We start from the raw sequence: 14,314 nt of genomic DNA, 5'->3' as shown, positions 1-14,314 counted from the left end.
AACCGAGGAATGATGTGGTCTAGGAGTACCTGAGCCATCACATCTGTTGTTTCCCTGGAGACCAGAAACACTTCTATCCATCCTGTAAAAGTGTCCCCAAGGGTTAGGAAATATCGGAGTTTTTTATGACTAGGCATATGAGTGAAATCAACCTGCCAGTCTTTGCCCGGTTGATGTTCACAAAGCTGGTGCAGAGACTGACGTATGTGGAGAGCCCCCTGTGGGTTGGCCTGGGCAGGAGGAGTGAACCTGTGAAATACACGATCTCGGAGATGGGTGGGGTCAAAGAGGGGCTCTAAGAAATGGAACAAAGCTTTGGGGCCTATGTGTATGGTCTGGTAGATGTCTGAAATGATCGACAATGCCTGATCTTGAGGAAGGACAAGATTGTTATTTAAGTAGTACCATCCATCTTTTGTTTTTGTGACCCCCCCCCCTTTTTATGAGCTCATTCCCCTCTTCTGGTTGGTAATAGGACTGGAAGGAGGGAGTCAAAAACAAAGTATGTTCTGTGGAATCAAAGGAGCTAGAGGCCAGCCCCTGGGCCACTGAGTCACCTTTGGCATTGCCTAAGGCCAGTGGGTCCTTGGAGGATTGGTGTCCCAGACAGTGAATTATGGCTACTTCTGACTATAAAGGGTCCATTAACTATGGGAGTACCCTTGGTAGGAAGGAAGCCCTTTCCTTCCAGAGTGGCCTCAGGGTAGCTGATAGGGCTTGGAGCATTGCCACCTGCTGCAGCCTTGTCTGTCAGGAGGACTCTGCTGCCTCTTCTTGGGCATTAAAAACTTTAAAGGCCATTTTCACCAATTCCTGTATGGGGGTTTGGGGACCCTTCTCAGCCTTTTTAAATTTTTTTTCTAATATCTGGTGCTGACTGTGAAAGACCCAGATAAATTCAGACCCCTCTAACAGAAAGAGTAGAGCCAAATATATAGCAGGGAGAGAAGAACCAAAAATCTAGGTTAGCAGGTTCAGTGACTCTATTCCAGGAACTAACTGATCATAAAGTTAGATTATAATCTTTAGAATAATCTTGAGAAACAGGGAGTTACCCCCTTGTGATAATCACTGGTATTTTCAGAATTTTCCAATGACGCCCTCCCTACCCTCTTTGGAATACTGGACTGTGGTTTCTTCCCTTAAATGCCCCTTCTCCCAGCTACTCAGGGTCGAACTCTACCCCTGCGTGGGAAATGAATTTCGGCCCCAGGGCACTGGTTCCTGTCCTGTCAATAAACCTCATGTAATTGCAGTAAGGACAGTCTCTTGTGAGTTCCTGGGGGGGTCGTGTTATTCCAAAACTTGAGTGAGAGTCTCCCCACTCTGGGGGTCTTTCAACTGAGAAACGAAATGGGTAGCCAGGACCATGGCTTCCACTGGGGACGCTGGGTCCAGCTTAGTATACTGAACCATATACTAGGTTTAAAAAAATGGCCGGGTTTTCATCAGCTAGCTGTATGATCTCTCGGAGTTTGTTGAAGTTAACAACTTTTTCTGAGACCTGCTCCATACTCTGAAGGAGGCAGTGGACCATGATGTTCTGCTTCTGTCGGCCATTTTGGCCTGGTTGATAATCCTGGTATATGGTTCTGTAGCCTGCACGGCCAATTCCCCCACAGGGACTGCATTGTCCACTAAATGGGTCTGTCTAGCTGCTGCCTTAATTCTACTTGGCTCTTCAGGAGTGAGAGTAGAGGTCTGGATGACATAGAAATCATGCCAGGTCAAATCGCAGGCCTTAATAGTTTAAATTTTTTGCTTAATAGTAGCAAAACTCCTTAATAGTTTAAATTTTAATTTTAATTAAATTTTAAGTTTTAATCCTTAAAGGATTAGCAGAGAAGGAACCCAGCCGCTTTTCTAATTGTGAGAGGTCTGGAAGAAAGAAGGGAACGTGGACTTTAAAAATACCATCAGCTCCTGTTACCTCCGGGAGAGGGTAGAGAAGGGCAGGGTTATGGTGAGACCTGGTGAGAGGAGACAGGGGAGGATTGAGGGTGGAGTTAGGCCAGTGTGTAGAAGTCCAAAATGTGGGTTGTGGCATGGATGGGTAGGGAGAGGCAGTAGGAGGAAGGGGAGGGGAGGAAGGTGGGTAAGGAGGAGCTGGAGGGCCTCAAGAGGTTGGCTATAAGGGATCTGTTAACTGGGAGTATCCTTGGTAGTAAGGAAGCTTCTTTCCTTCTAGAGTGCAGAATGGGTATGGACTATTAAGAAGGCATATTTAGAGCCAGTGTAGATATTAGCCCGTTGGCCCTTGGCTATCTGGAGTGCTCTAGTCAAGGTAATTAATTCAGCCTTTTGTGAGGAGGTTCCCATTGGCAGGCGGGTGGCTTCAACTGTGTTAGTGGAAGTGACCACTGCATACGCTGCTCTGCTCGAAGAAAGGAGAACCAGAGCGACCATGTGTTTGTTCTGGGGCGGGGGGGGGGGGCAGTTTAAGTAGCCTATGGGAGTGGTCTTGACCCAGGGCTTGGCGGGCTTTCTTGGAGGTGGAGTATGGATTGAGGCAACTCCCAGGGCAGGGGGCTTGAAATGGAGCTTTCCACCCGACTTTCCAAAATGGGTGTCAGGGGGCTAGGGTGAAGCCACCAACCAAACAGTATTCAGTCTGTTTCCCTATTGTGTATTCAGTCTGTTTAACTTGCCTTTAAGAAAATAATGGAGTCAACTTTACTCTGCCTTGGACTTCTCATGTAATCAGTGTTTACAACCTAAGTCAAACCCATAGTTTTCATCTTAAATTATGTATTATTCCATGTCTTTGATCCAGACAGAATAGCATGTGTGTTAATCATTTGCTAAAAGCAACCAATAGGTTGAGAGCAACCTGAAGCAAAGCAAATATCCACTATAAATGCTGGAAGCAATGTACGGATATAGGTTAATAACGTCTGTTTTCAGTTTGGGGTTCTATACTGGTTGGTTGGGTGGTCAGTAAAGTAAAAGTAAAACACTTTTCCCTTGTAAAACCCTGCTAAATTCTTCTATAAAAGCCAGGGGTGGTGGCACACACCTTTATTCCCAGCCTGAGGTGGGAGTGTGGTGCAGAGGCAAGCAGGTCTCCGTGAGTTCAAATTCAGACTGGTTTACATGGCAAGTTCCAGGCCAATCAATGCTGCACAGTGAAATCTTGTCTCAAGGATATTTTTGGAGCCTGTTGGTTGTGGCACATGCCTTTAGTCCTAGACCTTGAAAGTCACAAGCAGGCCGATTTCTGAGTTCAAGGCTAGCCTGGTCCTCAAAGTAACTTACAGGATAGCTAGAACTGTTAAACAAAAACACTTGTCTGTGGGAGATATAGGAAGCCCTTGTTCCTTTTCAATACCACGTTTTCTGTTCTATAAATATATAGCAAAGACCTTTGTTAAGGACAGATGTCACACACATATATACAACCACAGTCAATAGAAAGAATAGACAACAGAGACAGAAGGTACAGCGACAGAAATGGAAACTTCAAATTCAGGCTCATCTTGGCTTCAGCCACTTGAAGAGAAGAATCTTTTCTCCTCCTCGATGAGTCATGAACACAGTGTCTACTTCACATGAAAAGTAGTTTAACAGATAATTGTGATGGTTTCCCTTGGGTCACAATAAGAAATTTATTTCTTTCTTTATTTTATGCATATATATTCCACAAGTTCTAATTGGTCTTAGTAATAACAACCCAGAATCAGATATTTGAGTAAATGCTGAAAGATCAGGGAGAGAAAGGAGCAAGCCACAGCCAGCTCTTACCTTGCTAACTCCTCAGCTAAAGAGGCTGAGGTTCTGTCTCCTCCTGCTTTATATTCCTCTGCCCGCTTAGTCATATCACTTCCTGTCTGTCTGCACAGACCTCCAGACCTCTGTGGTTAACTAGTGCTTAGGTCTGCCTCTTATATAAAAGCAAGCTTTATTTGTTAGAGTACAAACAAGATATCACCACATTTCCCTTTTTTCAAAAAAGGTTATAATATAAGAAAAAATATTCATTAACTACAATAACAATATATAGTATACACAGGCAATAAATACATCAACAATGTCTAGTCCATCAACAGTTGACAAATTCAGAGAAAATACTCCATATCTATCCCATCTTGATGAGTTCAAAAGTTTGTACCCAATTCACTTTCTATTCTAACTTGCATTACCAACCCAAAACTATTTTTTAATATCTCTTGACCTTATACTCTTTACACCTCTTTAGTGAATTTCTTTTCTGAATCTGATAACAAGGAAAACTATAACTATAAAGTCTTCAACTCCATCAGAGACCCAAGAAGGAAATAATATTACCTGAGTAAAAAGTACAAGCAAGCGTCTTCCAAAAAATATGAGAAATGACAGAAACGGCTGACTGCCTGGACAGTCACTCACTGCAGTTCCTCTGCAGTGTTGGGGCATCCATCTTCAGCCTACCAGCCTAGCATATCTGGCAGACTTTTCTGTGAAGCAGCATATTCTGCAGGGCTGTCCCTCCTTGTCTTGGCAAGGTCAGCAGTTCTTTCCTTTGTGCCTCCTTGTCCAGTATGGACAGTTACTGTCAGGCAAGGCAAGAGCACTTTCTTGCCCAGTGACTTAGTTTTGTCACATAGGAAGTAAACTCCATATGGAGTTTCTTTGATGCCTACCATCTTATCTGAGGTAGACTGGTGCTGCCAAGAGCAGACATGTCTCATTGTCACACACACAAAAAAAACCTATGTTAGTAAAACAACTTAGATAGCTAGGTGGTAGTGGCTCATGCCTTTACTCCCAATACTCGGGAAGCAAAGATTTCTGTGAGTTCAAGGCCATTCTGGTCTACAGAGTGAGTTTCAGGAAGACTCCCCTGAGAAACCCTGTCTTGAAAAACCAAAAAAAAAGCAAATAAAAAGAACTTTCAATGTTGGGGCTAGAGAGATGGCTCAGAGGTTAAGGACTCTAACTGCTCTTCCAAAGGTCTTGAGTTCAATTCCCAGCAACCACATGGTTGCTCACAGCCATTTATAATGAGATCTGGTACCTCTTTTGGCATGCAAGCATACATGGAAGGAATGTTGTATACATAATAAATAAATAAAAAAATTAAAGAAAAACTTCAATGTCATATTCTGTAGATCTCTGAAGATAAACTGTTCGATTGTAATAACTAACTACTAACTTGCATTTTTTATATTCTATTAGTTGGTAATAATAACTTTCAAGGAGTAGAAAATTGCATACATTGTTAAATTAGCTGTGTAGGTATAATACCTTGAACAAGATTAGAAATGTATGTACAGTATGCTCTAACAAAATAAATCTCAAATTTGTATCAATATGCAAAAATCCATATCAATGTAAAATATTTAAAACTAGTAGTTGCTTCTTTGTTTTAAAAGTATATTCAACAATCTACCTTTTATCCTATTTCTATATTCCCCCTCTTTCTTTTCAGAGTAGACTCAATAATCTTCCTTTATATTCCATCATATCTATATTCCCATTTTTTCTCTTCAAAACAAGAACCCTGAATCTAAACTCCTTTGTTTAATTTCTTCCTGATGTTTACCAATAACAACTTGTAACCAACCACCCTAAATAAAGACAAATATCCATAGCCCACTGAACAACCAAAAACCACCCACCTCACTTCTTGGGAATATGGGCGTCATGTTCTTATTACTTCTTTCTGTCTGGGGAGGGGTGTGATAGCGTCTTTGGGGATCCCAAAAAGAAAAATTTAGGTTAATTTGCAAGTATTGGGAGAGGTAGCTGTATCATTGGTTGTTCAGTCTCTGAGTATGGAAAGTTCATAGTCCTGGCTATAGTAGTCTATGAGGCTGGATCATCTCAGCTAGACACCTCAAAATTGTCCTGAGCAGTTTGTAGTCCAAAACCGTTCTTTAGGTGGTGTTTTTCAGCTGAGTGGTGTTATCATACTCCTGGTGGAATCATCATTGTGGGTCCCCATCATCCTTTTGGAGACTTTAAAAGTTGCTGTTAGGCATGTTCATGGTTCACTGCAAGAAACTTCAACATTTTAAAGCAGATCTCAAAGAGGTTAAAGGATCAATACTTGTTATGTGCATCTAGGGTACAAAAACTTAATTCCTAGTTACCTGGTAGAGACTCAAGCCTGAAATCATGCACAGGAAGCTAGATGGAGCCTTATTCTAGAATTAGTACTCTCTATTACAATTAGTATCATGATAAAAAGTATAAAATATATTTATTAATCTTACAAATTTCGAGATAATATTTATATCTTAAGAAAAACCTTAAAGAATCGAAATAAAACCAAAGGATTATGAGGTTAGTGACAATATAATAGTTTCTAAATTTTTGTTTTTCTTTTCTCCCATATCAGGTAGTTCTTCTGACCTGAGACAGATTTTGGATTTTACTTTAACAAGAATGCTTGGGTTTAGACAAGGAGAGAGTCACACTGCAACTCCAAAGTCAACTTTAATTTTTAATTAGACTGATATTACAAAAATACCATTTGCATTGTATATCTGTAGAGAACAGCAGAAAGAAACATTTGGGAAGATTTATGAAGTCTTATCCTGTTGGAGATGTGATATACCGGGGGCCAATTTACTCTTTTTGGGGGGACATTATCTCTGGATGAGTCATCCTTTTCCTTCAGATGTCTCATTTGTCCAGTGGTCTTCAGATTCCTTAGATGGATATCTTTATTTTCTTGAAAAGACAAAAAGAAAACCCTGCCCCAACCCTAACTTTGGGGAGTTTCCCTTTTGGCAAGTTATATCTGATCAGATGTGAGAAATCTGATAGTCATATAAGTTAGTTTGGATTGATGAACTATCACCTCTTCTAATTAAGAGGTCTCTCTTGTTCAAATCTAATCTTTATAGTATTTGCTTTAGGGTTTCTCCTGAATTTTCTGTTTTTTTTTTTTTTTTCTTAAGCTGATCTATCATCTGGAGCACTATGTTTTCTTACATTGGCATTAGGTTCTTTAATTGCTCTGGGAAGGCGTTTCCTCCACAGTGACAAGAAATGACTGAACCAGATTTGGCATGGGGACTTATGAGAAGTCTCTTAAACCCTTTTCCAAAGACAAAGGGTTAGCTTGACTACTCCTTGTTGATCTACATTGTCCAATACCTGCTCTTGCCATACCTTCTGCATAATCCAGAACGGAGGGGCATTCTGTTTAGATTTTTGCTTAGAAAAAAAAATGCTGTTTCTAGAAATGCCCTGTTTACAATTCCTTTCTAGGTGACCGTGTTTACCACAATTGAAATACTTGACATTTCCATTTTTCTTCAAAACTCTGGAAATCACCTCTCCTATCCAAATATCCTCACTGTCCTGAGATTCAACACTGATTGTATTTCAGATCCATTCCTCCAAGGGTGCTGCCTTTGCCTTTAATGACCTAATTACCCTTTGCATTGTACATTAGCATTTTCAAAAGCCAGAGATTCAATTATTATTGTCTAGGTTCTGAATTTGGTATCATTCTATTTACTGATGAAGTCAATCTTTGTAAGAAATGCATGAAGGTTCCTGTATATTTTAGTACATGACTCAGTTTTCTTTCCCACTTCTCCAATTCTGTCCCAAGCATTCAGAACTGCTGTATGGTATAAATCAGGGTGTGGTCAACATAAAGAGATTGCCTTTGTACATCAGCATAACCTTCCCCTCCAAGAAGTTGGTCTTGGTAGATTTCAATACCTCTAGCCCTACTTTGTTGTTCAATGGTCTTCGCTTCATCTTTTCAACAGGTCCTCTACTGTTACTGAGGACCAGGCTCCAAAAGTGCTGTAGCCAAGTCTCTCTAGTCTTTTTTTTTTTTTTTTACTTTTATCTGCATTTATTTCATGCTGAATTTATTCTTGTGCCAGAAGTTTTTGTTTCTTCAGTTTCTTCTGGGATATCTTTTTCTTCTATGCAGCCTCCTCTATCCCGACCCGTGGGATGGGAACTGGGATCCCTGAAAAACCTAGAGGAGAGGAATGGAGGGGCAAGAGACGTGAGAAATGACGGCAAGACGGGATTTCTGATCAAGCCTTCTTGTTTATTTCCTCAGAAGCTGTTACATAGCAAAGGGGCAAAGGGGGGAAGGGAAAGGCCTCAGGAAACTCAGGTCTGCTGGAATTCAGGTCAGGAGACAACCCTAGCTGATAAGTAAATACTGAGGGTCTGTGATTGTTGACTAACAAAGGAAAATGCTAACTGATTCTGGAGCCTGGTGCCTGTGGGTCTCTGCTAGGAGATAAGACACCAGGTTGATTTCCTAGACCCTGTAGAGGGGATAGAGGTAAATATTTTTCTTAACTTGTGAGTTTAAGATGGTTGTAAACAAAATGCAGATCTCAAAATACAGGTCTTTGCTTCTGGCATGTCCACCCTTTTTAAGTATTAGAATGAGGCATTAACCAGTGTGGGGGAACAGAGGCCCGATCCTCCCATGTTTAATTAGTGGGGGAAAATTCTTTCCAACTTGGTGGAAAGAATTTTCTTTTCAGAGTTACAGATGTCTTTTTGGGGAGGAGAGGGTCTAGGTTTTTATATCAATACCTCTGGACATCAACCTCTATGCAATCAGGCATGTTCCTCAGGAGACCCAGAGACAGAATGCATGGTCTTCTCCCTGCAGTGCTTTGCCTCACACCCTTTTTGCTGGTGCCCATGCCTATCGTGGACATGCACACATATCTCTGGGTTTTATGTGGCTCCTATAGGCAGAGACTTGCTCTCAAGGGGTTCTTTAGCCCTCGATCAAGCCGGTGGTAATGGACCTGAGTGGGCTTGGATGCTACCTGTTAGCAAATATCAGTTCAAAAGCCATCAATAATAAAAATCCTAAAAGGGGTTCCCAAAGGGGAAGGATAAGAGGGTGGTGACCATCCTTCCTCTTGCTCTCTCGGCTTTCTTCTACACTCTAATCCTTCTCTGACCTTAGCCATGCTATCTCTGACTATCCTGGTGTGATCAGTATAAAAACATTTTTCTTTAGGGAAGTGCAAAGGGATCAAAATCTAAAATTTTTAACATATACATTAAACCAGAACATTTTACAGGGTGTGTCAAATTTTCCTCAACATCTATAAGCAGTTACAAATATCATTAGGTCAATTCCGGTAAGAGCACAATGACAGACGTTGTTACCAGTTTTAGTCTCTTTGCAACAGTCAAAGCCCCAGTCTGCCCCCTTCTTAAGTGAAAAAGGGTTAATATTTTAATCAAAACGAATTCTGTGTCCCAAAGATTAAAACAGTCAGATGCTTAGTCTGCGTATTAGCTCCAAAGCAAACAGGATTCAAACTGCAGAAAATTGTAGTCGACATGGACAGGTCATCTCGGCAGGGCATCTGTGTCTGTGTTCCAGGTCTGGAAGCAGCTCAGCACTTGTGCTTCAGGGCAGGTGGGATTCCTGGGTGAGGTGAGCTAGTTTCAGCTGCCTGAAGCACTTTTTAGCAATTATCTCAGCCAGGTCTCTTTGTCTGGACTCTCTGGAGGCAGAATGTGTAGAGTGGCTTAGCAGGTTCTGCTAACAGGCATTTCTCTCCATGGGGGCAGGGAAGACTGGATCAAGGATTCCTCTCCTTTATGGGGTGTTACGACATCATCAGGTACAGCTTTATTTTCTTTCTGTGAAAAAAGCACAAGCATATCCTCGACCCCAAATATATATAGGTCGGGTCTTTTTATAATACATTGCAAGCGCTTTTTAACCTTGTCTTAGCAAAGGTCACCTTGGTGTCATCATGTCAGATCTGTTTGCATCAGGATCTGTTTGCAACTTTTATAAGTTGCTTTCAAGAAGCCATGGTATGCTCCACAATTTTTTATTATTAACCATATATGCAGTTCTTCTATTGGAAGAGCCATTTGTAAAATTTAGTATAAAATCCTATGGAATTTTTAGCTATAACATTAGCAAAATACAGTTGTGTGAATTGTAGCAATGATCATCCGGGAAAAGGCTATTATTCTGGCCTTTGGATTGAGCAAACACAATTGTCCAAGAAATTACTATTTTAAAATTATTAATTAATCTATTGCTTAGTTTAAGAAACATTTATTATAGTCAATATTTTGTCAAACCATCTCCCAGATTTTATCCTGCCCTTTTGTACCAGACAGGCTACTGCTCTAAATTAAGAGTTTAATATCTTAACTGACCAAACTGGGAAAATGTAGCCATAAAAAGCATTTTGCTTTTTTATAAAACTATCGTAGAATACATTTTACATTTAATACACACATTCGCCATAGCTGAACCATAATTAATATACTGTACTTGTACATTATTGTATACTTTACCTGTTGATTTATACTTTACCTGCTTGAGTATCATCTGTCTGGCAGCTTCTTTAAGCTCTCTATTGGAAACTGGCTCATTGCTCCCTTTAAGAATTTTACCATGAAAAGGAAAAAGAAAGAAATACCACCCTTGATGCTGGAATGCAGGGCCTTAGCAATAAACAATTCAGTCCCCTTGCTGTAAGGGAGGGGAAAGGGGCCTTTTGTCCTGTGACAGGATGTGAGTCAGGATATCTACAGCCGGCCATTGGCCATCGGGTCTCCAGCTAGGAAGGCAGGAAGAGATAAGGAAAAGGAATACCACCCTGGACAACCCCCAACCCCCACCTTGGTATCCAGGTGGGTCTCCAGCTAGGAAGGCAGGACGAGATAAGGAAAACAGGAAGCTTCTGGACAACCCCCTCCTTGGTATTTAGATGAAAGGTCAAGAATGTGCCACTCAGCTTAGCCTTATTTGAATTGACCAATGGAATGAATCCCCATAACCACGCTTTTTTTTTGCTTCTATACCCGTGATTTTGCTCTCCTATAAGAACCCCTCACCCCCAACCTGGGGGGCGCGCAAGTCTTCCGAGAGACCTTGTCGCCCCAGGTACCTGTGTATTCGAATAAACCTCTTGCTGTTTGCATCCGTAAGTGTGGCTTCGTCGGGTTCGTGGGTTAGGGGCCTCTCTCGCTAGGAAGACATCCCTCGGGGGTCTTTCAACCAAGCAGCTCAAGGTCTCCCATAAGAATACTATAACTAGGGCTTTAACCATTGAATATCTAATTAAAAGTTTATAAGCTATCCTCTTCTTAAGTTGCAAGTCTGCCTAGCTGATAGGAAAATGGAAAAAGGAAGCATTTTAACTAATGATGCTGGCCTCATTAGACATCAACATGTAGAAGAATGAAAGTAGATCACATCCATCTCCATGCATAAAACTCAAGTTTAAATGAATCAAAGGCCTCAACATAAAAAAATTATATTGAACCTCACGGAGGAAAAATTACCTTGCCACATGTCAAACACAGCCTCAGTGGCATAAACATTGAGAGAAACAATAAATGAGATCTCCTTAATTGAGAAGCTTTTGTATAACAAACATAATATTAGCCTATAGAATGGGAAAAGATCTTATCATAAACCCACTCCAAAAACACATGAAGAACTCAGGAAATTAGTTATCAAAAAATAATCCAATAAAAATTTATGTTACAGACCTAAACTGAAAACTCTCAACAAACTTAAAAATGACTGAGAGACACTAAAAAAATGCTCAAACATAACATCCTTTAGCCATTAGAGAAATGCAAATCAAAACTCTGAGATTTCATCTTATCCTTGTAAAAATGACCAAGACTAAAAATTACTGCTAACAACTTGTGCTTAAGAAAATGTGGGTGAGGGGCTGGAGAGATGGCTCAGTGGTTAAGAGCATTGCCTGCTCTTCCAAAGGTCCTGAGTTCAATTCCCGGCAACCACATGGTGGCTCACAACCATCTGTAATGACGTCTGGTGCCCTCTTCTGGCCTGCAGGCATATACACAGACAGAATATTGTATACATAATAAATAAATATTTAAAAAAAAAAAGAAAAGAAAATGTGGGTGAAGAGAAAACTCCACTGCTGGAAGTGTGAACTGGCATAGCTGCTTTTGGATCATTTATAGTATGGCTTTTTTTTTTTTAATTAGGCAACCTTTTACCTTAAAACTCAGCAATACCCCTTTTGGGCCTAAATACAAAAGTTGTTAAACCATACCATAAAACCATCAAAAGGTAGCTCAGCTACCTTTACAGCAGAATTACTTTATCGTAGCCAGAATCTGAAAACAACCCAAAATGTACCTCTTTTACACCTAGGATAAATGAGACATCATCCTTTTAAATATCCATAAATACCACAAAATATCTTGGAGTAACTCTAAGCAAGAAGGGCCGAAAGGTTGGGTTTTGTAATCTTGGCTTGTAAAAGGCAGAAATGTTTTTATTTTTAACCATTATCATTTAAGTATAACTTTGGCCCTTGATAAATTTAATAAGAGGCCCCAGTCTCAGCAGTCCACCCTGAAGCAACACCTGGCAGCAGGAAAGGACCACAAACTGAGACAACTCGATCCCAACCCAAGGGCGGACCACAGAAATGGAAAAACTTGTATGATAAGAACTTTAAATCTTTTAAGAAAAAAAACTTAAGACATTGGAAAAATGGAAAGATCTCCCATGTTCTTGGGAATGTAGAAGAAGCACAGCAAAAATGACAGTCTCACTGAAAGCAATCTACAGATTCAGTGTAAATGTCCATTAAAAATTATAGCAACATTCCTCATAGAACTCATCTACAGATTTAATGTAAATGTTTATTAAAATTATAGCAAAATTTTTCATAGAACTCGAAAGAACAATCCTCAACTTTGTAAGAAAAAGTAAAAACTCAGGATAGCCTAAACAATTTTAAAATCCTATGCAATTAGGGAACCTTTGAATGTATCACAATCTTTGATTTTAAAACTTTCCTACAGAACCACAGTACTGAAATTAACCTACCTTGATATAAATTTATATGCCTACAAACTAAAGATTTTTGACCAAGAAGCAAGATTGTAAAATGGAAAAGAAGCATATTTAACCTGCTTTTACTGTCCTGAAGCTGTAGGTTTCTAAGGCTAGTTTTTATAGCAAACCTGCCTGGCAGCTTCTGCTCTGCATGTCAGGGGGTTGAGACACAGGCTCTCTAGGCCTGGCAGCCAGCCTGCTTGGTAGGCGTAGCCATGTGGATAGTACCCTTACTTCTCGTGTCTTGAGGGACTCTTTGAGTTGGCAAGTAAACATATCCTGTTTACAAAATGCTTGCCCCATGGTAAAAAAAGAAATTTTACCTTGCGTCACTGTTGAATCCCCTCGAATCTGTCTCATGGTCGGGTTTACCATGATGATTCTTGCTGGACCGGTGCTTTGCCCACTGGCCGCAGTGGTCCAAGTGCGTGGACAGGCCTGTCCTCCGTGTGCAGTGACGTTCCTCAAGCCTCCATGGTGTCCTCAGGCCCCACATTGGGCGCCATCTGTGGGAACTGCAGCCCCGAGTTACTTATCCCTGCCCCCATTTGAGGTGCTTATCTGCAAAGAAAATATAATAAATTCCCTCTGCTCTTGGAACTGGGAAAGGAATTTTAAGTGCATGGTGACCATTCCTTGATCCCTGCTGAGGTCAGGTTACAGTCCCTTTGCAGCCCCCTCCTCATTTGGTGCCATGGTATAAAAGCTAGCCCCAGCAGAACAATAAAGAAGCTGCTGTTCCACCTCAACCTCGTGCTTTGTGCATTCATTCAACCTGGACACCCTCTGCCGAGACTCGTGGTTCCAGATCATGCAGGCGCGGTAAGTGGAGGTCCCCCCCACCCCCGAGATTGGAAAGGTGAGGATTGTGGACCGGGTCATCCTATAGCCGTCCAGGATGCATTGGGGATTAAGAGATTAATTAAGAGATATAAAAGATGAGAGATAATTAAGAGATAAGAGATATTAAGCGATGGGAAATACCCTGGGTAAATCAGAGCTAAAGTTTCAGTTAAAGAGGTTATTGAAAGAGCAGGGAACAACTGTAAAAACTAAGACTTTAGAAAATTTTCTTAAAACTATAGAAACGTGGAGTACCTGGTTCGTCACCAGTGGAGCCCTCAATATTTCTGAATGGAAACAGGTTCGCGGGGATCTTCAAAAAACCTTGAGAAAGGAGGGGCCTGAAGTCCTGCCAATAGCCACGTTCTCCCTTTGGAGACTGATCAGGGATGCTTTGCTTACAGAGAAAGTCCGGGTTAAGCAGGCTTTGGAAGCAACAAAAGAGGTGTTATCTGAGATCCAAGATAGCGAGACTAAAGCTTCTCTTTGTTCTGATGTGGCCTCCGACACAGAGGCAGAACCGCTCCCTCAGCCTGCTAAGGGGAGGCCCGGTAAGGTAGAGGAGAGAAAGATTAAAAAGAAAAAACCTCCAGACTGGGAAGAGGGAATTGAGTCACGGGACAGAGTTTCCTCTCAGAATTTAGGGGCTCGTCCCAAGCAAAATTCTTCGACGCAGAC

At 41.1% G+C, this 14,314-nt stretch overlaps 1 long non-coding RNA gene across 1 annotated transcript; it reads right to left on the bottom strand.

Annotated features, from left to right (window-relative positions):
* Positions 1 to 7,981: 7,981 nt before the first annotated feature.
* LOC146890697 (uncharacterized) lies at positions 7,982 to 13,976 on the bottom strand. Its single transcript, XR_015735431.1, has 2 exons — positions 13,117 to 13,976; positions 7,982 to 10,338 (listed from the first exon to the last, which is right to left on the bottom strand). It is a non-coding gene; the product is annotated as an uncharacterized LOC146890697 (long non-coding RNA).
* Positions 13,977 to 14,314: the final 338 nt, after the last annotated feature.

The sequence above is a fragment of the Myodes glareolus genome, chromosome 18 (assembly GCF_982192425.1).
Source record: "Myodes glareolus chromosome 18, mMyoGla1.1, whole genome shotgun sequence".
Lineage (NCBI taxonomy): Eukaryota > Metazoa > Chordata > Mammalia > Rodentia > Cricetidae > Myodes > Myodes glareolus.
This window is presented reverse-complemented; position numbering and strand designations above follow the sequence as displayed.